General features: G+C 52.3%; 1 protein-coding gene across 8 annotated transcripts in view; it reads left to right on the plus strand.

The window, feature by feature from the left end:
- PKNOX2 (PBX/knotted 1 homeobox 2) overlaps nucleotides 1-23,426 on the plus strand; it is a 305,084-nt gene that overhangs the window by 69,622 nt on the left and 212,036 nt on the right. Inside the window, exon 1 of one of the 8 annotated variants that reach the window (XM_060160701.1) lies at nucleotides 8,893-8,914. The exons of the other annotated variants lie outside the window; for them this stretch is intronic. The gene's annotated coding sequence lies outside the window, so the exon portion shown is untranslated. Of the gene's footprint in view, nucleotides 1-8,892; nucleotides 8,915-23,426 lie in introns of those variants that run through there. 8 annotated transcript variants of the gene reach the window in all.

Genomic DNA, 23,426 nt, shown 5'->3' on the forward strand with positions numbered 1-23,426 from the left:
ACAAACAAAACCAAGGGGAGAAGGGTAGCCCTGCCTCCTATTCCTCCAGCCATCAGTCCTCTTTAGATTAAATTCAAAAAGTCTTTATTGTCTCGATTCGATTTAGCAAAATACCTGTGTGATCATTCAGCTAAGATGCAGTTCTTGTCTTTAAAGGATTCAAAATCCGCTTGGCCGCTCAATTTCAACAAACTCCTCTCATCCCTCATTTCTCTGTCGCTCTATGCCGCCATCCTCCCACCTATCCCTGTCAACTCCCAAGCCTTTCCTGTCCTGTAGGCTTGAAACCTTGGAGTCCATCCACAGCCCCACCACCCCCCTTCATTCTCTGGTTTGCCCAGGACAGTCCTGGCTTAAGTCTGTTGTCCCAGTGTAACTGTAATGGCTCCCCTTTCACGTCAAAAGTGTCCAATTTCGGGTGATAAATAACTGATCAGCCAGTCTGTAACTTTCGGAGGCCAAGGCTGTCCTCTCATCCTTCTCCGTGCCTGGCTTGTCACTGCATCTTCGCTGCCACCACCCCGGTTCAGCTGCTGTCAACTTCTGCCTGGACTGCTAGAGTTGCCTTCTCTCTGCTCTCCTTACTGGACTCCTCTCACTTCCAGTCCACTCTGCAAACCATTGCCTGATTCATCCCCCCAAAATGCCGTGCTCCGTGCTCACTTCATTGGCCCCTTGCTTGGGTACAGCACACAGTTCAGGCCCCTGAGCCTGGCACTTAAAACCTTTTGCAGCCCAGCCTCTGCTTTTGTCGACAGTGCTCCCCTTTCGGTGTCTCTGCATGAAATCTCATTTCCACTCTCATTGGTTGATGCGCTGTCCCCTGACCCTGCCCTTTAGAGACCACTGTTGCTAACGAAGGGCTCAAGCTCAGCCGTTCCCACAGATGCACGTCCCCGTGCATGTGTCCTTCAGGCCCAGTGTCATTGCCCACCTCGCCAGTACAATGTTCTGTGACCAGCTGTCCCTTGGTGCTCTCTCCTCCTCTGAACTCGTTGGCCTAGAGCAATTATTGCTGCACAACTCATTTGGCGTCTAATCATGTACTGCCTCATGACTTTTCATATATTGCTCTCTTGCACGGGGGCTTAAAGTATTTGCTGTAATTTCACTTTTTGTTCTCACAGGCCTTTCTCCGCAATGCAATTGCAGGTTCCTTGAGGACAGGAGCCGTGTCTTATTCATGTTTTTATTCCTTTTGGCACCAAGTGCCTGGTAGGTAGAAAAGAAATACTTCCCAGAAACCCTTAGCAGGTATTCATTTAGGAATCCTGGGACCGAAAGGACCCTTATGATCACGTAGTTCAGACTCTTATTTTGTAGATGAACTGAAAAATGAAGACAAGAGAAGTCAAGAGACTCGCTCAAGGTGACCCAGCTATGCACACGGCACATACAGGATTCAAATGCAGGCCCTCTGTATCTGTGGGTTCCACATCCGTGGATTCAACCAACTGCGGATCAAAAAATATTTTTAAAAAAATCCAGAAAGTTCCAAAAAGCCAAACTTGAATTTGTCACATGCCAGCAACTATTTACATAGCATTTACATGGTATTTACAACTATTTACATAGCATTTACATTGTATTAGGTATTATAAGTAATTTAGAGATGATTTAAAGTACAGTGTACGGGAGGATGTGCGTAGGTTATATGCAAATACGACACCATTTTACCTAAGGGACTTGAGTATCCACGGGTTTTGGCATCTGTGGGATCCTGGCCCCAATCCCCTGTGGATCCTGAAGGACGGCTGTACCGTCCGCAGCAGCAGCCTACCTCCTGTGTGTTGATTTTATTTTGTGAATGGACTACAACCCTTTCCGAGGATGAGTAGGCCTTTAGAAAGCAGAGGCGAAGAAGGTGAGCAAACCAGGAGGATGACATGGTCTTAGCAAATTCCCAGAGACTTGCTTGGCATAATCTGGGGGGACAGCAATTAGGCCAAGATTGTTCCTAGGTAAGAGTCTTGGGGGAGGGGTGGGTCAAGGAAGGCCTTCAGTCTCCTGATTTGGGGTTGTGAGATGTCTGTCACAGCAAAGCCACCTGCCAGAGCCTTAGAGGAATGTCTCAGCTCCAAGACCCGCCTTTCAGAAGTTGTGGTGCGGGGCGTAGGGGGTGGGGGGAAGCTCAGGAGGGCTAAGAGAGGTCACGGGAGCTGCCTGCTTGGAGGCGGCTGGGTCACATTTGCTTTGGGCCGTAAGGAAACCTGACCTCAGCGGTGTTGAGAAGGGCCACCGGTAATGCCGTTACATGTAGCTTTCAACTTTAATAAGGTGTCGCAACAACTATGAACGTACATATAACTAAAAACACATTTCACTGGAAGCTTAATCTTGAATCCATTTCTACGGCTCCTGTGTGGTGCTTCCTGCCATCAGTAGAGCTGTTAAAACACGATGGAACGCGGGTAGTTGTGCACTCTATGGCTTTTGTTTTCCGTTAGGAAATATTCACACCCGAAAAGAGAGTGGGATTATCATGGCGGAGGGCGCTGTGGAAGAGCCGTGAGATGGAGGCTGGCGGGTGAGGACAGAGGGCGGGGGAGCAGGAGATCTGGCCGCTTCTATTCCAGGAGGTCTCGGCTTTTCTAGCCTTAAACCTGCGGGCATTCGTACATCTCGGGGCGTGAAGAGGCTCTGAGCTGATGATCAGGGTTAGCAGAGGAATCTGGGGTCCTGGCATCACGTGCAAGGTGAGGGCAGGGGCTGCGGAGAAAGAATGTGTCTGAAGGCATCTGGGGGAGATAAGGGCGAATTAAGTCAGGAAACAGGCGCTGGAACGGTTTCCCCGGGGAGCCGGGCGGCGTCCATGCCCGTGTGCTGCTGGCCGGGCTCTTCAGTGATGTCCTTCTACCTGAGCCGGGAGCCTGGGGGAGCTGGGCCTGGAGAAGGTGGTACCTCTGCTCAGGGCACACTTGCTCCTCCCCTAAGTCACAGCAACCATAAAGTAATAATAGCTACTCTTTACGGAGTGCTGTGTGGCAGGTGCTTTACGTACATTTCCTAACTTAATTCTCACAAAGCCCCTCTCTCTGGGTGGAACCAAGGCCGTGTCTCTGGAGCCTCCAGCCCCTCCCTGTTTCCGAGGGGCCACAGGAGGTAGGACACCTGGGCAGCACGTAGGAAGCCAGGGCCAGCTGGTCCTGTTTGTTGGGGGAAAGGAAATAACACTGGCTGGCAGAGAAAGTAGCTGAGTGTGGTTTCGGATGGGAAGGCTGTTCTCAGGTAGCCTGATGGCAGCCCTGCCCGGGGAGGTGACTTCGAGGCACCCGGGCCATCTGGGACACTCCCCTGTCTGCATACAGGTGACCCACTTGCTGCGGCGGGGCCTTCAGGGTAACTTCTCTGGGCCGTACAGCAGCACCGCGGGGGTCTGCCATCGGGGTTGAGGGGTGACCCGTCTCCCTAGATAGATTACATTTGGTTTGCTCGGAAGGCATTTATGGCTTTATAAAGCTCTTAAATTGGCTCTTTTCCCCCCTCAAAACATTTCTTCAAGCTTACAAGGCCAGTTTTAGAATAGCAATTACCAGCTCCAATCTCCCCCAGCAAACTCACGCTGTGCTGTTGTATATAAACTGCTTGGGACATTTGTAATGCTGCCACACAGCGTATCTGCACGGCAGAAAGCCCCGTCTGTCCCGAGGAATGCTGCAGAGGCCCTTTCTCAGCTCTAATTTATGGGCCACATAAAACTCTGTGAAGCTGCCCTGCATCTTTCTGAGGCAAAGTTGAGGTTTTTCACTGTTTCAAGCTGCTAATTTTTACCATTTAAAGCCAGCCTTCTGCCCGGGCCAGTGTGCATGTGTGCCTACAAGTTGGCCACTTTAATTTATGTGCCTCTTTCTCTCTCTGTGATACTCAGAACGCACAAATGTGTGCATAATGTACCGCCAGCTCTTCCTTATCATGAGAGGCTTGGCTGCTTTGTCCTGTGCCCGCGCTAACCCGGACCCCCTCCCACCCCCTCCTCAAACCCAGGGAGGAAGCCCTGCGGTGGAGACAGAGATGGACACTGGCCTGGGAACAGGAGCCGGCGAATGGCAGGAGTTCGCTGTGCAAACCTGGTCCAGGGTCCCTGCCGGTGAGAAGAGAGGTTTAGCGAGAGGCAGCTCTGTGAGGGTACAGAGAGCCGGAAGTTCAGAGCCGCTGGGGACCAGGATTTCAGGCTGGAACAAGGCACGTTCCAGATGGAACCTTCTACGCCTCAGTTTCCTCGTTTGCAGGATGGGGGTAGGATTATAGATTTCTCACCGGAGCGTTGTGAGTATCAAGTATGCTGATGGCTGCGAGGGCCCTTCCCAAGCTAAGGCAATATCCCAGGGCTGGTTGGTAGCTGTTCCAAGCCTGAAACTGCTGGCAGGGCCCTGGAGGAGGGGGAACAGCCAAAGGCAACGTGATGTCTCAGGGTTTTCCGAAGTCGAATGGTGGGCCTCGCCAGGCTCCGCTGTGCCTCGTGGGGCAGGCCGTGGGAGCTCCGTGCACTGAGCTCCTCCCTTCCCACCAGCGTCCTCTGATCCCTGGGTAAGAGCTCCTTGGCACTGCCTTCCCACCTCCAGCCCAGCTCCCACCCCTAACCTTTCTTGGGAGCAGTAATCCTCTCCTGGTCTTTGCTGACGCAGGCGGCTTTTCTAGCAGTCTCCTGGGAAGGCTGCTGTCCAGTAGGTCTTGGGGGTCCAGAGGCAGGGAGGTTTGTACCCCCAGCCCCCTGTGTCCCCACAGGAGGGCCCTCACTGCACAGCAGGGGAGCTCGGCCCTCTTGCCTCCCACCCTGAGTTTGGATCACACTATTACACTGGCTGACAGAGGGGGACGTTCAGCCCTTCCTTGGGGTTTGGGTGAGTCCATGAATCAGAGGACCCCCAAATCCCCCTCTTCCTTCAATGTCCCTCTAGGCCTCATTCCTCCTCCTAACTGCTTCTGCTGGAATGTTCCCACTTGGATATGTTGTCACTAATGTGAACTCCGCGAGTTTAAAACAGGCTAATTCAGCACATTTTTAGTGAAGGGAAAGATGCTGTCACCTACTGAGCATCGACTATTTGGCAGGCAGTGGGCAAGGTGCTTTGTACGCTCCAGAGAATTTAAGTATCACCACAAATCCTACCGGTAATAATAACGAAAATGGGGCTTCCCTGGTGGCGCAGTGGTTGAGAGTCCACCTGCCGATGCAGGGGATGTGGGTTCGTGCCCTGGTCCGGGAAGATCCCACATGCCGCGGAGCGGCTGGGCCCGTGAGCCATGGCCGCTGAGCCTGCGCGTCCGGAGCCTGTGCTCCGCAACGGGAGAGGCCACAGCAGGGAGAGGCCCGCATACCGCAAAAATAATAATAATAATAATAACGAAAATGTATTTGGCACTTATTACGTGCCAGGCACTGTTCTGAGCTCTTCACGCTAACTCAATCCTCACAACACTTCTACAAAGTAGGTACTATTATTATCTTCTGATATTATAGATAAACTGAGGCACAGAGAGGTTAAGGAACTTGCCCAAGGTCCCACAGCTCGTAATTGGGGAAGATGGGATTAGCACCCAGGGAGTCGAATTCTGAGGCAGAGCTCTTGACCACTACACAAGAAACAGTGCTTCTTTAAGGAAGGTGTTTATTATTCCTCCATTTTGTAGGTGTAAAAACTGCTATTCAGAGAGTTCAAATAACTTGCTCAGTAACACATAACTTGGAAGAGGCAGAGCCAGAATTTGAACCCAGGTTGGTCTGGCTCCCAAGCTTGTGGTCTTTCTGTTTTACCTTCTATTCTCTTGCCTACTGGCTTATGACACAGGTTCAAGACACATGGTTTTCCCACCCTCAATTCTTGATATTGTAAGCAGATGAGTCATAACATAAAACTGAAGTTTTGTAAGAACATAAGGCTGGTTTGGAGCTGAGAGGCCGGAGCAGCTGGGCAGCGACGGGGGGCCGTGAGGTTCAGGTCAAGGTGGGAGGAATGGAAAAGAGGATGGACTTAAGAGCTGTGCCGAAGAATCAATAGAACCTGGTGATTGACCAGGTATTGGGAGTCCGCCTTAGGGTGGAATCCCCAGCCTGAAGACTCAGTGGATTGACATACTATTCATGAAAAGAGCGAAGTTCTTGTGGGACAAGGGTCTCATCTTACAAGTGTTGACTTTGAGATGCCATGGAACATCCTGTTCTGTGGAGGAGGAGTTCTGTGAGCAATGGCTGATCATTTCTCCAACCTCCAAAATTGATTTTGGGTGTCATGGCCTCTTTGAGAGTATGATAGAATGAGGTGGATTCTCTCCCAAGAAAAGGGTACAAACACACACGCACACGCAAAATTTGCTAACAGTGTCCCAGACGGGGATCCGTAGGATGCAGGGACTCTAGGTTACCAACACCTGGTTTAGGGCCTCTGTCCTGGCCGCGGGCACCCAGGCTCTGCCACCACAAGGTCTGCTTGGGAAGCTGGAGACGGGCATCCTGAGAGGCTCTATCTCTGAGTATTGGGAGTGTAGATGGTGCCAAAATTCCTTGAAGGGGAGACTTTTCCATTTCAAAGCTTGTACCTGGAAACAGTGTGGGCAGGATTTCCTCTAGGACTCTGAGCCAGGGTTGCAGGTCATTTTCCCTGGGCTTGTGCATCCCTGGGTGTGCCCAAACCTGGCCCTGAGTTTGTTCATTTTTCCTTTCATTCACTCGTTCTGCTGAGTGCTGACTGTGCCTCAGGGGCTGGCCTAGGCATCCCCTGAGGATGGCGGCTCAGGAGAGGGCCTGAAGCAGGGTCTGAGTCCGGGAGACTCATCTGTCCAGCCCGCCTTCTGTGCCCATCGTCAGACCCGTGGGGTCTCCCCAGCACCCTCATCGGGGGCTGTGTATTTCCTCACTGAGAAGCTCCAGTCTGTATGAGGGCAGAGTGTGGCCGTCAGGGAGAGCACACGGGTGTTCAGAGGCAGTCCAGGGAGGGAGGGAGGTCGTAGGGCAGTGACGTCAAACCTGGCTTCTGATGGCCCTGCTACAACTTCCTCTGTGACCTTGGCGAGCTGCCTCACCTCTCCGGGCCTGAATTCCCACATCAGTAGAGCAAAGGATTTGGATCTGACCATGTCCAAGGTCCCATCCAAGTTAATTTTCCATGATTCTTAGAGCCGCCGCGTGCCTATAAAGGCTCCCGGAAGGAAGTAGCCCTGATACTCTGAGGATAAAACATGCCCCCCTCCCCCGGGCAGCGCCACTGTGCTGCATCACTTAGAGAAGAGGCCTTGTGTCAGTGCTGGGAAGGCATGGAGAAGGTTCTTCCCTGAGGTCATTGGCTTTCACCTTATTGGGTAAGAATATGGTAGCCGCCACTATGTGGCTATTTAAATTTAAACTAATTAAAATGAGATCACATTAAAAACTCCGTTCCTCACTCTCACTGGCCACGTTTCAAGAGGTCAGTAGCCTCCTATCCATCACTGCAGGAAGTTCTACTGGGCAGCGCTATCGTAGAAGCCAGCCCCAGCTAGGCCCCTGTTTCTCTGAGGGGTTAGAGGCCTTGCTTGGTTGGAGAAGGCGGGTATTCAGAATAGTTGACTAATGACACTTGGGGAGACCTTGGTCCTTGTGTAATTCATTATGTCTGAGATGGGAGGAAGATGAAATTTCTCAATTACAGCCACTCTGGCCTTCAGACTCATTTAATTACTGCCCAGGATGGGCAGTGAGCACAGGCCGGAGGTTGCTCCCGGTGCCCTGACTCCCCACATGGATCCTCTCTGCCTCCGGACCAGGTCCCTGAGTAAGGATCTCTCTTTCTGAACCCCTATTTGACTGAGGCCCCAGAGAAATGTCTTCTTCTGCTCCACACCTACCTGAGAAAGAGGCCCTACCCCCGCCTTGCCTGGGAGTCCTGGCTTCCCTCAGGGTTCCTTCCGCTGAGGCCTCAGGCTGGGAGGGTTCTCGTTCTGGGGACTTGTTAGTGATAAATAACTCTGCCTCAGAACCCTTGCCGCCCTCAGCAGGGAAGAAAGAGACCCAGGCCGAGGTTCCGCTGCGGCAGCAGCAAGGGTGAGCTGAGAGTCATCTGGGGAGCGTGCACATCCCCGGAGGTCCCGGGTTGCTGTAAAGTTGGGGTCAGTAGGGGAGTGGGGCTGTGCAGGCAGCAGCTGCCTGTGCACAGAGCTGGTGGGGCTCCTGGAAAAGGATCACAGTGACCTCAGGCTGGGTCATCTCCACTCCTGCTCACCCTGCCCTGCAGCAGGCTCTGGGGGCCACACCACAGCTGTGGGCTGCAGCTTGGAGGCTCCTGGGAAACCTGGCTGTTACCTCCCTACATTGCATGCTAGCAGCATAATCTTGGCCTTTCAGGCCAGTGGAGGGCCCTCCGGGAAGCAGATGTTTCTTCCATCTAGACCTCAAGGCAGGTCCTTGTAGTGGAGAGAAGCTTGGGAGGGATTGGGCATCCCTGGCTGTGTCTGCCAGCCCATGCTCAGGTTGAGGCCCAGATGGCCATCTTCCTGGGACTTCCTGGGGGCTCTCAAGTCTACTTACCAGAAGAGAGATGAGTCGGGTCAGGGGCCAGAGCGGAGTCCTCATACGGAGGAGGTCAGATGTTCCACCATCGTTTCTATAGCCGGCTTCTCTTTGAAGAGAATAAAGAATTCTGTGTCTGGAATCCTACTTGCTGCCATCAGCTTTTTGGATGAAAAGGCCAGAAAGGCAAAGGTGGGATGGGAAGCAGGTAACCCACCCCGTCGACCAACCTTTCATCCTCTGGTGCCCTCCTTGGCGCCTTACCAGAGGGGTAAGAAGGATGGGGGGAGCAGGGGAAGGGCCATCCCTCTGGTCTAAACCTGCTTTTGGGTTCTCCTTCAGTACACTCGTTCCTGTCCATCGTCATCTGGTGATGAGAGCGCCGAGGTGAATTTTACTGGAGCGCAGATGAACTCGGGAAAATTCATCCGTGTAGGTTTGTTCCTATCTCCACTTCCTTGGAGTCCCTTTGACCTGTGACAGCCTGCTCAGCCGGGCTTTCGTCCTAAACCTGTAGATCTGACCTCTGGGCTCTTCAGACCCAGATGCTCCCCCCACCCCATGCCACCCACCCTCCCCTCCCCTCTCTGCTCTCCTTTTTGCTTCCTTGCACATCCTTCTTCTCTTCCCTCTTCTTTCCTCTCTTTTTCCTTCTCGCTGGTGGTTGTCAAAGTCCCCAGCCCGCCCCCAGGTGGCACCTGCCTGCTCCCCTGGCCCAGGCCACCCGCCCAGGCTCCTGTTCGCTCGGCCGAGGAGCTTCGCTGGAGTGGGATGCAGGCTGCTACCACCTTCGTCTGGGTACCCTCTCTCCTCACTGCAAAACACTCTTTTGTTCTGACTTTCACTTGGGTCCAGGCAGCCCTGCCACTCTCACACATTCATTCAGTACAAATTGAATTTATTATCTATCCGAGAAAAACCAAACCAGGAGGTTAATTCAGTTAGTGCAAAAGAAAACAATGTGATACACTTCACTGTCCCAGATCAAGTGATTTGGGGCTCCTGGGTCTCTCCTTGCTGCTCTGTGGACCAGCTAAGACAGAAGCAGCACCCACTCACTGAGGGAACCCTGGGCTCCCGGCACCCACGGCAGGTGGCTCAGTCTTCCCGTCTACACAGCAGTGACACTAATGCCCTCTGAGGGCCGTACATGAGGAGTGCACCTGGTGTTGCATTCAAGGCGCAGCACCAGGTCCTGGCTGCCGGCCTCCCTGTCTCCCTGATGTAACTGAGGTAGGGCCAGAGGGTCCCACTGTCCAGGCATTTTGTTCTCTAGGTCACAGTCATTAGTCTCAGGAGGAGATAAGGCAAAGGGATGAGCAGAGATTCTCTTTCCAGGGACTGGAAGCGGGATGGGTGGGGGGGGAACAGAAAGGGCCAGCTTGATCTCCTCCCCTTCAACCTATTCTGTGCCTTCCCAACCTGCCCCACCCCAATGAACAGCAGGAGGATTCACCAGGTTGCTTGAGCGGAAAACCAGGGATCATCCTTGACTTTGACCTTTCCCCCATTTCCTCATAGCCAATCGCATTCCACCTAGTATCTAAGGTGAGTCTCGGCCTGATCACTTCCCTCCGCTCCCCGCCCACGCGCTTGGCCCAGACCTCTGCCGTCTCTTGCCTGGCCTCACGCAATGCCTCCGGGTGGCTTCTCCCTCACGCCCCGTGCCCTGATCTCTCTGCTACACGGAAGCCGGCGCCATTGTTCCTACCCCGCATAGCTTCTTCATCGTGGCCAGCACAGTTTGCAGTGGCATACTTATTTGTGTGGTTTGAGGTTTAGGATCTGACTTGCCCATTAGACAAGCTCCAGGACGTCAAGGACTGTGTCTGGGGTGATCATCACTGCGTCTCAGTCTCAGTGCCCTTAATAAGCAAGTGTTGAGCAGATGGATGAATAGAGGGCCAGGCGGGGCGCTTGCTTTCTTGCTGTCTTTCAGAGGGATGTGCGCTCCACGTGGGCGGGGGTCCGTCTCTTGTTCACTCTGACGTCCCCCGAGAGCCTAGAACACTGGCATACCCAGGAACTCAGTAAAGGTCGTTGAGTCGAGTGAATTGACAGGCTCTGAAGTAGAGGGCTTGACCGGGCTCATGCACTCAGACCACCGGCCGAGATTTGGCCTGGTCACCTTCTCTGCGACGTCATCCCTCATTCTCTCCCCTTCTCCCTGGCCTCCCAGGGTCTTGGTTCCACGAACGCTTTCTGAGCTGAGAGCCTAGGTTGGGGCGGAACCCAGATTGCTGTTGATTCTGTCCTGCTACCCCCAAGGAGGAAGTGGGGTCTTCTTTGTCACTTCCAGGTTAGATCTGAGAGACAGGGTGGTGTGCTGGGACCACGCACGTCCTTTGGTCCCATGAACTTTGGGGAACAAACCTCTGGAGCCCTTTGGAATGACAGCAGTGCGGCTTCAATCCTTCCCCAATATTGCTTTCTTCCTCTGCAGAAAAAAAAGCAGCCTCCCTCCTCCCCATTCAAAGTTCTGGCGATTCCCAGAAAATACGGAAAGCGTCCACAAGGCCTGGCCACAGGAGAGATGGCAAAGGCTTGGGGAGAAGGAGACAGTGCAGGGCACGGTCAGGGCGGCTTCAGAAGGCGTGCGGTGCTGCGACTGCCCATTTTGGTCCCTCTCTGAGCTGTGGCTCCCACCTATGGGAGGGAGATGGGGACAACTGTGTGCTGCCCAGCTGGAGACTGTCTGAGAGATTCTGGAATAGGAAGTATGACAGCTAGAAAATGTTTGTTTTTCACCTCACCCATCAGGAAAGCCCCAGCCCAGCCCCCTTGCAGCTCTCCCATTGTTAACAGCCCAGTGGATCAAATTCCTCAACTTCACTCCCTTGAAGGTTTTCTTCCAGAGCCTTCTCTTAGGCACTCCCAGCTCCCTTTTAGTTTCTCTCCCGTGTGTAGACATTTCCCCCAAGAGCCGGGCTAGCTTGGCATTAGCTCGGGTTTGGGGAAGAGTGGTGATTGGGGGGCGGTGGGCTCGGCTGGGGGGCTGGGGGTCGCGAGCTGCCTTGTGGCTGCTCCACGGGGTCTGGCCGAGCCCCAGCCTCTGACTGTGACATACAGCCCCCTTCATGAAACCAGACAGAATTAAGCCTTTTGTTTCCTGTTTGCTAGGCCGGCTTAAAGAAAACACAGAGGGTCCGTGCGGCTGGAGCTCCCAACAAGACGGCCTTTGTATTCATTTAATTAATCAGTTGGCTGAGGGGAAGGAGAGGAGGGAAGTTCATGTTATAAATACATGTTTTTCTTTGGCTTTTTTCCCCCAAAAGACAGGGCTTGAATGGCATCCCCGAGAGAGCCCCCCATCTCACCCCAGACGTGCGGGGGGCCGGGGGCCTGCCAGGCTGCAGCTGTGACCCCCCCCACCTCTGTCCCCCCAGGAACATTAGCCCTGATCCCTCTGGGTCCTGGGGAAATGTCAAATGCTGACAGGGGTGGGGTTTGGGGGACAGTGGGCGGGGTGTGCCCTCTAGGCTCTGGGCTCCACTTCCCCCCTCCTCACCTCCCCCCTCAAACCCTGCATCCTCCTACAGCCTCCATGGAGGCGGTACCCACACTGCCACATGGAGAAGTGTCTGCCCCCAAGAGGCCTGGGCACGCGGCAGGTGCACCTCGGGGGGAGACATCCTCACTTAGGAGCGGAGTGATCTTCGTGTTCCCTGCTTTTCTCTGCATCCCCGACTCAGCAGGAGGGGCTGGGGCTGGTACCCAACAAACTGCCCAGACAGGCAGACAAAGGTATCCCAGGGGCAACCCGAACCCCATCCAGCGCCCTCCACCCCACCCTTCAGTTAGGGCTCTTGGGGCTCTGGTGAGGGGCTGTGGTTGGGGGGTGTGAGTCCTCTTGGTCAGATGCCCTCAACCCACTTCCACCTCCCCAGAGGGGTTGTTTTTTTTAAAGCTTCCCTTGATGATACTATTTAAACTACTTTTTCATTTCAGAGATGGGCAAATTCACTCACTGTTCTCTCACTGCCTCCCCCCGGCTTCCAAGTGTTTTTAGCATCCAAAAAACCCTTTCCTGATGACGTAAAACATTTGCAGTCTCTAAATATATGGCCCTCGTGATGGACTTTCACTGTGGTAAAATTTCCCTTCTGTGCTCTTCATCTCAAGTCTTAGCTGAAAGGCTCTGGTGTCTGGTAGCCATAACTCTAGGCCTCGTGGACACACTGTGCACAACATCTCCAACACAGGGGGTCCAAGGCGGGGACCCCACGTCTGGCCTCTAAGTATTTATCTTAGTATTCATCAGCTGGCCTGATACCCAGCCGGAGTGTTGCCACTGCATGGGGTGCCAGGCCCCTGCTTCCTCCCCACGCCTCCCCACTTCCTTGGCCCTTCAGGGAGATGAGGAGACAGCAGAAGCTGGGAGGGAAGAGCTTGTAAAATGTTTGCGGAGACAGGACTACAAGGCCTTGGTTTTCTCTCTCCCACAACCCCCTGCATTCATCCCCACCCCCCACCCCCGACCTCTCAGTGAGGCCTACTGTTTCAAGCCGCAAACCCAAATACCCTCCCTCTAGGCCTTTCTGGGCGCACAGTCAGGCTAGCCCGAGCCCTAGGTGGGGTGGTCTTTCCTTTGCGAGCCAGCAAGATGCCTGGAGCCCGTGCGTGACTTCCGTCAGCAAACGGATCCACTTAACGTACTGTGTGGCTGGCTGGAGCGTGTGCCCGCGCGCCTGTCTCCTGAAGCAGGGACTAAAACTCAGGACTCCAGAATTTCTGTGTCATTAACAGACACCAAACGTCAATGTAGTTCCTACCGTAGGCACACTATCGTGTTACACTGTGAGGCCTACAGAGATGATTAAGACACGGTCCTACTTTCTCGGAATTAAGGCTCAAGCTGGAGAGAGGGCGTGTTCTCTCATTATCACATTTGCTGCTTCCACCTGTACCCAAGGAGGGCTTTTAAGCAGAAGTGAAGAAAGCAGACGGTCCTGGAGCAGGACGCCAGAGGGTGGGCTGGCCCTGAGCTTTGGATTCCTTGCTTGTACCGTGAGGATACTTGTAACACCTACGTCGTCAGGTCGCTGTGAGGATTAAAGATTGTCTCGAGATGCAGCAGGTAAAATACTTAGATCAGTGCCAGGCTCATATCCTCTGTCTGGAGGGCGGGCCGTAGGTTCAGGGAAAAAAAAATCAGTGCTGCCCTTTGCTTGGGGCACCTGGAACTGCTTCGTACCAGAGGTCTATAAATTGGGGGTTGGCAGGGAGAGAGGTCAGACCCTGGAGAGTAAATCTCATTTTCAAAGTTGTTTGAACCATAGAGACTTGGAGGCGGAAGCGGATCCCAGTGACGAGCTGCACAGGGAAGAAGCAAAGGCCTCCTCCTTTCTGAGGAGAGGAGGTGTAGGTCATGGCAGGATGGTGGGGTGGGGGTGGGGGTTGGCAGGGCCCTGGTTTGGTCCCCAAGATGCAGCCAAAGTGCCTGGGAGTTAGATGGCCAGGGGAGAAGGGGCCACTAAAACCACATTTTTCAAGCGTTAATGAACAAATGAGTCACCTGGGCGCCTTGTTAAAATGCAGCTTCTGAATCAGGAGGTCTGGGTGGGGCTGAGAGCCTGCGTTTTGAACAGGCTGCCAGCTGAAACTGCTGCTCTGGTCTGTGGGCCACGCCGCGAATAGTGAGGGGCTGATGGCTTTACTGTGCTGTGCTTGTTTGCTAAGTGAAAGTTCCCTCAACGGGTGACCGCCCTACCTAGTTCCGAACCGCCCCTCCAAAGTGTCTGTGTCTTTAAGGCACTTGGCTGTCCCTGGGCCTCACCCCGTCACATGGCCCCCATTTAGAATGTGAACTGGCCCCAGCCCAGGCCCCTTACTCTGTATGCCTGAGAGGTTTGCCTTCCAGTAAACCTCCTTGCGGCCTCGGCCTCACATCCTCCTTCTCCCAGCTCTGCCAACGCCTTTTCTCCACTGTGACACTCTCCCTGACACCCCAGGCCTGGCCGAGGCTGCCTCTTCTCCAGGCCATCCGCCCATGCTCTGAGCTCCGGGGTCCACTGTGCTTGGCACACAGGCGCTCTGGTGGGACTGGCTGTCGTGTAGACTAATGGCAGCTGTGAGGATACTGCATACCTGTACACAAAGGACCCAACTCCAGAACTGGACTGCACACTCCTGGAGGATGGGGACCGTGTCTGATCTTTCTTTGTGTCCTTGCGGTGCCTTGTGCACAGCGGTTGGTTATTATTAGAAGGTCGGGGCTTGTCCTGTATGCTCCTCTATTCCCAAGACTCAGCTGCAGGGCCTGGCACAGAGTTTGTGCTCATTACATGTTCATTACATGTTGCTCCTAGAAGAAGATGCTCAGTACATGTTTTAATCATGGATGATTTTTGAGGCCTGGGTTCTTGGCATTTATCTTTGTATGCATTCTGCCTGGCACGTAGTGGACTAGATAATTTTTATTTTTAATGAAAGCCTGTTTCTCGGCATGGAGTTGCTTCCAGAGAGGAAGGGGAGGGGTGAGTGAGCCCTTGTCAAAGGCTGAACGGAGCCCCAGGTTCTCGGTGGGCTCTCTCCTCTACCACTTGGCCTGAAGGATCTCCCCACGGTCCTTAGATCCGCTGAGGGGGAACTGATGGAATGTGGGCTTTGGTGTCCAGCAGGCCAGGCTGGCAGCTTCTTGACGGAGGGCAGAAAGTGATATTTTTGGCTCTTATGCATATGTTGCGACTCCTGATTCTAAATCCAGAAATTTAAGTCAATGTTTATTACATCCAAGTAAACATCTATTTCAAAGCCAGCAGGTGAGGCTTTTGCTTGGGGGGGAGAATGAGTAGAGACTGGGTTATGCCCCTTTGAGCCTCAAATATTTTGCCCCTCTGAGCAGCCCCTGCTTTAAAGTCAGGGTCTCTTCCCCCTTCTCTCATTGCCTTACAGCCCAACCTTGGCTTCCCCAGATTGTGTTTAGTTAAATCACCAAGCATTTATTGGACACTTAATGTATACAAGGCATTTAGGAAGATAAAAAGGCAAGTGATACCCATCCCCTAACTTCCATCTCCAAGTTTACCCTTTAAGTGGGGAAGCGGTTCATGAGAAGAAAAGTAACAATGTGAGTTAAATACTAATGAAGATTACAATGCAGGAGGTGTCACAAGATGGGGCAGGATTGATTAATTACTAAATGAGTGGCACAGATTCTGTGTGCTGAGGGAATTCCGAGCAGAAGGAAATGGCTGTGCGCCGGGGTGATCTGAAATGATCACAGGGCCTGGGCCTTGATTGGGGTGGGACGGGGTAAGCCAAGGAAGGCAGAGTTTAGTTCAGCTCAGCAGATACTTACACGGCACTTACTGCGTTCCAGGCACCGTGCTGTACTCTGCAGAGATGAGGTGAATAAGACAGAGTCCTCACCCTTGAGGAGTCTACAATCTGGGGAGAACTGTGGAGGAAAGTTCAAGGGCGAGGGGCTGTGGAGCATCATGGAAGGACAGCCAGCTCAGGCCGATGGCCATCAGGGAGGCTGGGAGGATCTGTCCCTTGTGACCTCTAAACTGACCTGAGTGGAAAGTCATCCAAGTGTGGCCAAATATGGGGGAGGAGAGAGTCAAGCAAAGAACTCATCTGCACGTGGGCGCGGATACACGAACCAGTCTGTTGAGGATGTGCAAAGTGGGCAGCCCAGGGTTTCTGGAGCAGGAGGCAGGTCCGGAGAGGAGGCAAATGGAGAAGCAGGGCTGGCCGGGTCCTGGAGAGCCTCGAATGCCAGCTAAGGAGCTTGGCGTTTTCATGTAGCCCATGGGGAGCCCTTGAAGAAGCAGCGTGACACAGCGTTGGAGAAACAGGCTTTGGAGCCAGAGGCCCTGCTCTGCCTTGTTATCTGCGTGACCTTGGGCGAATGATCATCTCTCTGCACCTCAATTTCCTAATCTGTAAAAAGGGTATAAAAATAGCACTTACCTCATTGACCTGTTGTGAAGACTGAGTCAATCAGCACAGAGTGCTAAGAGAGCAGTCTTGGAATTGACCTGTTGTGAAGACTGAGTCAATCGGCACAGAGTGCTAAGAGAGCCGTCTTGGAGCAAAGAGAATGCTCAGTACATTTTAGCCATTGTTAGTATTGAGGGATTTTAGGCAGGCGAGTGCCTTGGACAGACTTGTGTTTTAGAAAGATCATGTTGGCAGTCCTGAGAAGGCTGGATCCACGTGGGCAAGGCCAGGTGCAGGGAAGCCAGTTAGAAACCTAGTGCGGTACTCCAGGCAAGCAGTGATGAGGGCTGGACCGAGGCAGGGGCGCTGTGGCTAGAGGGGCGGGGCCAGATCCCAGAGCTTTGAGAGGGTAAGGGAAAGGAAGGACTCCAAGGAGACTTCTGAGTTTTCATCTTATGTACTGGGTGCGTGGTGGTTCCAGCAACTGTGCCAGGAAACTCAGGAGGAGCAAAGGGCCTTTGGGCTGTGGGTCCTCCCTCTCTTCCTGCCTTTCTCCCTCCCTTCCCCCCTCCTTCCCTCCCTCCTTCTTCTCTCCTTTCTTTCTTTTCTTTTTTTTTTTTTTTTTAAGTGTATTGAGTTCCAGTATCTGTGGGACACTTATTTGGAGATGTTTTCTGTCAGGAAATTGAATACACGCTAGAGGATGGAACTGGAGGTAGAGGTGTGAGAGCCATTAGCCATGGATGGTGGTCAAAGCCATGAACGGGAATGAGATCGCCAGGGGGAGGGTGCAGAGGGAGGAGAGCAGTGGGCAAAGACAGAGGAACACACATTGAAGAGAGGTGATAGAGAAAGAGACACAGAGGGTAACAGAGAGTTGGGAGAAGAATCTGGACAGGGTAATGGAAGTGTTGCATCATTGAACCAAAGGAGTCGAAAGCTTTGTGGTGGAGCACGAGACCATAGAGTCAGATGCAGCAGCAGCAGCAGCAAACCTAAGTAGAGAAGGACTAAAAAAAGCATTCACGGACTTCGTTGGTGTGAAAGCCGTTGGCATCCTGGGGAGTGTGGTTTTAGTGGCAGGTCAGGGTGGAAGAGACTGGAAAGGAGTGAGGAGTGAATGGGAGTGAGGAGGTGGGGGAAGCCAGTGTGTGTGGGGCATGGCTGGCTGTCAGCCTGGCTTTGCCAGAGGACCCTTGGATGGGGGAGGAGATAAGCCGGTCACCAACAATCAGCAGGCAGATCTTTCATGCGGCACTTGGATTGGAAACCGCTGGAGAGACTTAATTGTGTCATTCAGTTTTTTATTCCACAAATATTTATTGCATAATTACTGTGGGTTTATAATTTACTGTGCTAAATGTAATTCAGTGATGAATGAGTCTAAAGGAGGAGACTGGACAAGGATTTAAGTAGCCATAACACAAAGATGATAAGTATCATAGTTGACATACTGTGAGTTGGATAAGGAAACATTACTTCTCCCCGGGGTTGCTAGGGACTACTTCATGGAAAAGATGGCTTTGAGCTGGGCTTGAAGGAAGAGTAGGGTTCTAACAGACAGTAGTGGAAAACAGGCATTCCAACAGATAGATGGACACGTGCAAAGGCCCTGAGGCAGGTAAGCATGGCACATAGGCCAGGAACAAGAAATACTCTAATTTATTTAGAGTGTAGGGTTGGCACCGAGGGAGACTGTAAGTTAAGACTGGGACGCTAGGTTGGAGTCATGTCGTGAAGGCTTTCTATGCCAAGCTTAGGGATTTGCATTTTATTCTATAGTCCACGAGGTTTCACAAGAGATTTTACCTTATAGAAAAGTCTTGCTGACACTAATGTAGGGCAGATCAGAGCAGAGAGGAGTAAGTTAGGGGATGACTGTAATTGTCTGGGAAAGAAAAGTACTGAAGGAATTAACAAGCATGTTGATGACGGAAAAGGAAGGAGGAAGATGGAGATGTTTGTGGGAGTTGGGCCAGTAGGATCTACCGTGTGCCCCCTGGGAGTGTGTTGGGCCTGAGTTATCTGGGGGGTGAGGTGACAATTCGAGGAGAGTATGGGTGGTCATGAGGGAGGAATCAACAAGCGTTGCATGATTTCTACAGCTTGTATGATAGGAATAGAAGTGGTACCAGAAAGAGAAATGGTAAAGATAAGGAGATGAGCAGGTTTGAGGGAGGGAGAGGGGCCAAGTGCAACAAGTGTGGCACTTGTTGCCTTGAAGGGGGGCTGTGACTGAGAAACGGCCCCTGCATGTGTGAACAGGAGTACTGGGCCACTTCAAGGGCAGTGTCACTAGTGTGGTGGGGTCAGCAGCCAGAGTGCAGGGGATCAAGAGAGAATAGATGTGAGGAAGTGGCCGTTGTGAATACCAATTTTTCTTTCAAAAGTTTGGTGGTGAAAGGAAAGAGAGAGCTGGGAGGGATATCATTCCAGAGGGTTAAGCAAATAATTTACAAATTAAATAATTCTTTGAAAATTTTTTTTATTGAAGTATAGTTGATTTACACTGTTGTGTTAGTTTCAGGTGTACAGCAAAGTGATTCAGTTACACATATACAAATATATATATATATATATTCTTTTTCAGATTCTTTTCCCTTATAGGTTATTACAAATTATTGAGTATAGTTCCCTGTGCTCTATGGTAGGTCCTTGTTGTTTATCCCCAAAATTAAATAATTCTTTACATTCAAATTACAATATACAAAATACTTCAAGTCCATTATCTTACCTGATCTGTACAATATTTAAGGGAGTCAGGCAGGGGCCATTGTACCCATGTTACAGATGAAGAAATTGAGTTTCTTGGGACATGGGGCCAATAAGTGTCCTGGGTGGTTTTGGGCCAGTGCTCTTCCCACTGCACTATCACACCTGTGATGGTGATGGGCCTGGCGGTGCTGTCATGCCTAGAACAGTGATAGTTGGGCCTGGGAGACTGTATGTTGGTAGGTCTGGGGGGGTAGCCTGAGCAGAGGGAGACACTGCAGATACATGCACTCACAGGTGATGGGCGCTGTGGGATGGAGGGTCGGAGCCCAGGTGGGCTTGGCCTTGGGAAGGAGGAAGGGGGCTTTGTTTTTGAGTGGAGAGGAAGGGAGAGGGAGGTTAAAGATATATGTTGAGGAAGAGAAGGAGGCCATGAGGCAAACTCAAAGACCCAGAGCAGGCGGACACTGAAAACACCCAGGTGAAAAAGTTGAAGGCATTTGTGAAGCAATGTGCCTGGGAGCACAGGGCTGAGTGGGCTGGCTGGAGGGTGGGTGAGGGGACAAGTGGGCTGCGGGCCCATAGCTCTGGGGTAGAAGGTGCAGGTCAGAGCCACCATTGTTGTGAAAGAACAAATGAACAAAGGGGCCCTCTCCCACGGTCCTGAACACAGAAGTCTTGAAGTTGGGAAGGAGCGTGTCCTATGCAACCCCCGCTCCTGCCCTAGCGTCTTTCTTCACTCCCACCCACACCTGCACTTGGCCTCCGCTGACCTTCTGGGCTCTTGGGCTCTTACTGTAGTCCTGGCCCCAGGGGAAGAAGCGACCCGCCCCTACTCTGAGTCAGGTGGTCCAGATGGAGGTGAAGCCAGTGGAGGAGGGGTGCCGGGGGATGGACCCTGTGGATGCAGGAGAATGAAAGTATGCAGTAAAGGTTCCGCCAAAGCCTGGCCAGGGAATAGAGGGATGGCTTCTTGTAGAGAAAGAGAACCCCACGGAGGTGACCTTTCCCTCGAGTTCGTGCCTGTGATCTGGGAGAGTAGCACTGACGTGTATACACTACCATGTGTAAAACAGATAGCTAGTAGGAAGCTGCGGTATAGCACGGGGAGCTCAGCTAGGTGGTCTGTGATGACCTAGAGGGGTGGGATGGGATGGGGCTGGGAGGCTCAGGAGGCAGGGGATATACGTATAGGTATAGCTGATTCACTTTGTTATACAGCAGAAACTAACACACCATAGTAAAGCAATTATACTCCAATAAAAAAAAAAAAAAGAAAAGGAAAATATGCAGTAAAGGTTCTGCCGAAGCCTGGCCAGGGAATAGAGGGACGGCTTCTTGTACAGAAAGAGAACCCCACGGAGGTGACCTTTCCCTCGAGTTCGTGCCTGTGATCTGGGAATCCAGGACAGTCTACCCCGTGGGCCCTGTGGTGCTTCTTGGTAACTTCTTGGCCGTCCTGAATTCTGCTCTTCTTACTCAGCTCCTTGGCTGGAATTCCAGGAATCTGCCCTCCTTGCTTTCAGAAGGTCATCTTGTCCTGGAGGTTGCAGTGCTTTAGGGAAGGAGCCCACACTGTTCTTGTTCTGAGGCCAAAGTCTGCATTCGGGGCAACGGGGGCCAGGACGCCATACAGGTTCCTGCTCTTCCGCTGTGCCACCATGGGCTGAGACCTCTGTGTTGCAAATCAGTCCCAGGCGCGCGGTGTTGGAGGACACACAGCCGGGTGGACCGGACGCAGCTGGGCCCTCCCATCGCTGCTGGTGGAAGCACGTGGAGGCCGTGCTCCTTCCCAGGAAGCCCCGAGCTCTTGGGCTCAGAGTTTTCAGGGTCTCTAGCTGTGTTTGCCTCCCACCGGGGGAGACCAGCTGTTCCCGTTTGCCTGGGACTGAGGGCTTTCCTGGGACACAGGACCTTCGTGAGGAAACCTGGGAAGTCTCAGGGAAATTGGGACAAGTTGGCCGCCTAAGTGTCCCATGTCAACTTCTGGAAAAGGGCAAAGTTAAGGATCTCCAAATTCTAGTGGGCACAGCCTGGATTTTCCTCTGGGACGTTGCACCTTTCACATGGGTCAAAGGATAAACTCTGCAATGTGTTGCCACTGTGTGATGTACAGTAGAAGTGGCTTTGGGATCTGCAGGCCTGGGTTGAAATCCCCTTTCTGTCACTTCCTAGGTGTGCAAGTCTGGGTGAATTACTTTATATTTCTGACGGTCAGGGTCCTTCTCTGGGACCAGGTGATAGTAATATCAATCTCAAGGTGGTTGTGAGGATTAAACGGGGTGGCGTTTATCAGTCAGGCGCCTAGCACAGGGCACTGGCAGGAGATGGTCGATAAGCATTAGTTCTCCCTGATTTCTCCCTCTTCTTCTTCCTCTCATCGGCGTGATACCCATTCTGCAGGTGGAGAAGGTGAGGCTGGTGAGCGAGAATAGTGTATTCTGGGTTAAAGTGACAGTCAGAATCGGAAATCAGCAACAGCTTCTATCTTTTGACTACCATTTTCCGACTTTGGAGTAGACAAGGGTTTCTCTATCTGGAATGTTCCCTGGATGAGGGGAAAGGAGCCATTTTTTAAAATCTATCTATCTATCTATCCATTCAACAAATATTTATTGAATACTTATACTATATGTCAGGTACTGTTCTAGGTGCTGGGGTTTCAATTGTCAACAAAACACACATTTTCTGCCTTCATGAAACTCGCATCCTGCTGGGGGAGAGGCACAATAAACATCTATCTAATATAGTGTAAAGCAAGTAATAATTGCTCAGCAGGGCAAACAGGGCAGGTTGAGATGGTGGAGTGGCTGGGCCACAGGCGTCGCTCCACATGGGGTGGAAGGAAGGCCCCTCTGAGGAGGTGACATTTGAGCTGAGGCCTGAAGAATGCTGCCTGGGTCCTGTGAACCTGGCTCCCCTCCTCCTGGAGCTCCCAGCTCAGGCCCAGCTGCCCCAGGGTGGTGTCAGCTGCTGAGGAGAGACTGTCAGTCCCTGATTTGGGCTGCAGAGGAGGTAGGGGTGCAGCTGTTTTATCAGCTGTCTTTCCACGGTGCTGACCCCTTTGCTGGTCTGAGCCTTCGGGATGGGGGAGGGACCCAAGCTGGAAAAATCAGTATCAAGGGTCAGATCGCAGATGAAAATGATATAAACTCCACTTGGGGACAGCCTGCATTTGGGGAGAAGTTACAGCGGCTTGGGTTTCCTGTACGGCTCCATTTCTTTGGCCTTGCCTTTTCCTTTAAGAAAAAAACACACCCCTGTTTGGAGTGCATGCTAAATGATTTATGAACATTATTCTTCTCCTGTTAGTTCTACCTGTAGGAGCTCCAGCCCTCACAATCCTTTTCATGTTGATTAAGTACATTTGAAAGCCAAAGGAAACTGTCTGAAATTGCTTCACAATACAGACTGGTGGCTTCCCTGGACCCAGGAGGGATTCCTCATCTTCCCTTTGAAAGAGTCCCTTTGCATCTGGTTAAGAGGGAGATCAGTCTAGAAGCATGCAGCCGGTGGTCTTGTGTGTGTCGGAGCCGGCAGAGGGATGGTGCTCTTTCCGGAGCTGGTAATTATGGATTTGAGACTCCAGACTCCCTGGATGGACCGTCCTCCAGGAATCATCCTTCTAGTCCAAGTGGGACTCCACCTGGCCTGGCCCTGGGGGCAGATCAACACTGGACAGAAGATTAGGAGAGTGCTTTTAAAGGGCCGGTCAGAGCTCAGTGCTGTCAGGGGACCCACTGAACAGGATGGGAAGAGAGGGGAGAGAGAAGGAACGTCACAGCCCATCTTTCTGTATCCCTGGCCTAACGGAAGATGCGTGCGGAGAGGAAACATGAGCCACGGAGCCCGCCACCCGACAGCAGGTCCTCTTGGCGGGTCCTAAAGTTAGGCCAGGACCGGCCGCCTACTCTAGTTCCTCCCCCCCTCGATGTTTATCACCGTGTAGTGGAGATCTTGGACACATGTTCTGTAAGCAGATGGGTAATTAAGGGCCCAGCCTTAGAACTCACTTTGCCTTGAGAAACAGACTTTAATAGATTCCGATTCTACTACATATTCAGTCTCCTGCACCCCAGTCTGGCCCAGGGCTCCCTCCCCTGGGTCTTCATGTCAAAGATGTAGTGGACAGCTTTCCTTGGACTCCTGCTCTGGCCACAGAAATTATGTGAAGCTGTTTTCTCCTCTCTGTCTCCTTGTCCAACAGATGTCCCTCTGAGTTGCCTGCAGACTCTGGTCTTTCAAATCCAGTCTTTAAAAGTTTGTTTAGAATCCCCCATCTTCATAAAATTGTCATCCTTTGTGGCTTCCCTTAGTGCAGAAGCCCCAAACCTCTTCCCCTCTG

Source organism: Lagenorhynchus albirostris, chromosome 9, assembly GCF_949774975.1.
Source record: "Lagenorhynchus albirostris chromosome 9, mLagAlb1.1, whole genome shotgun sequence".
Taxonomy (NCBI): Eukaryota; Metazoa; Chordata; class Mammalia; order Artiodactyla; family Delphinidae; genus Lagenorhynchus; species Lagenorhynchus albirostris.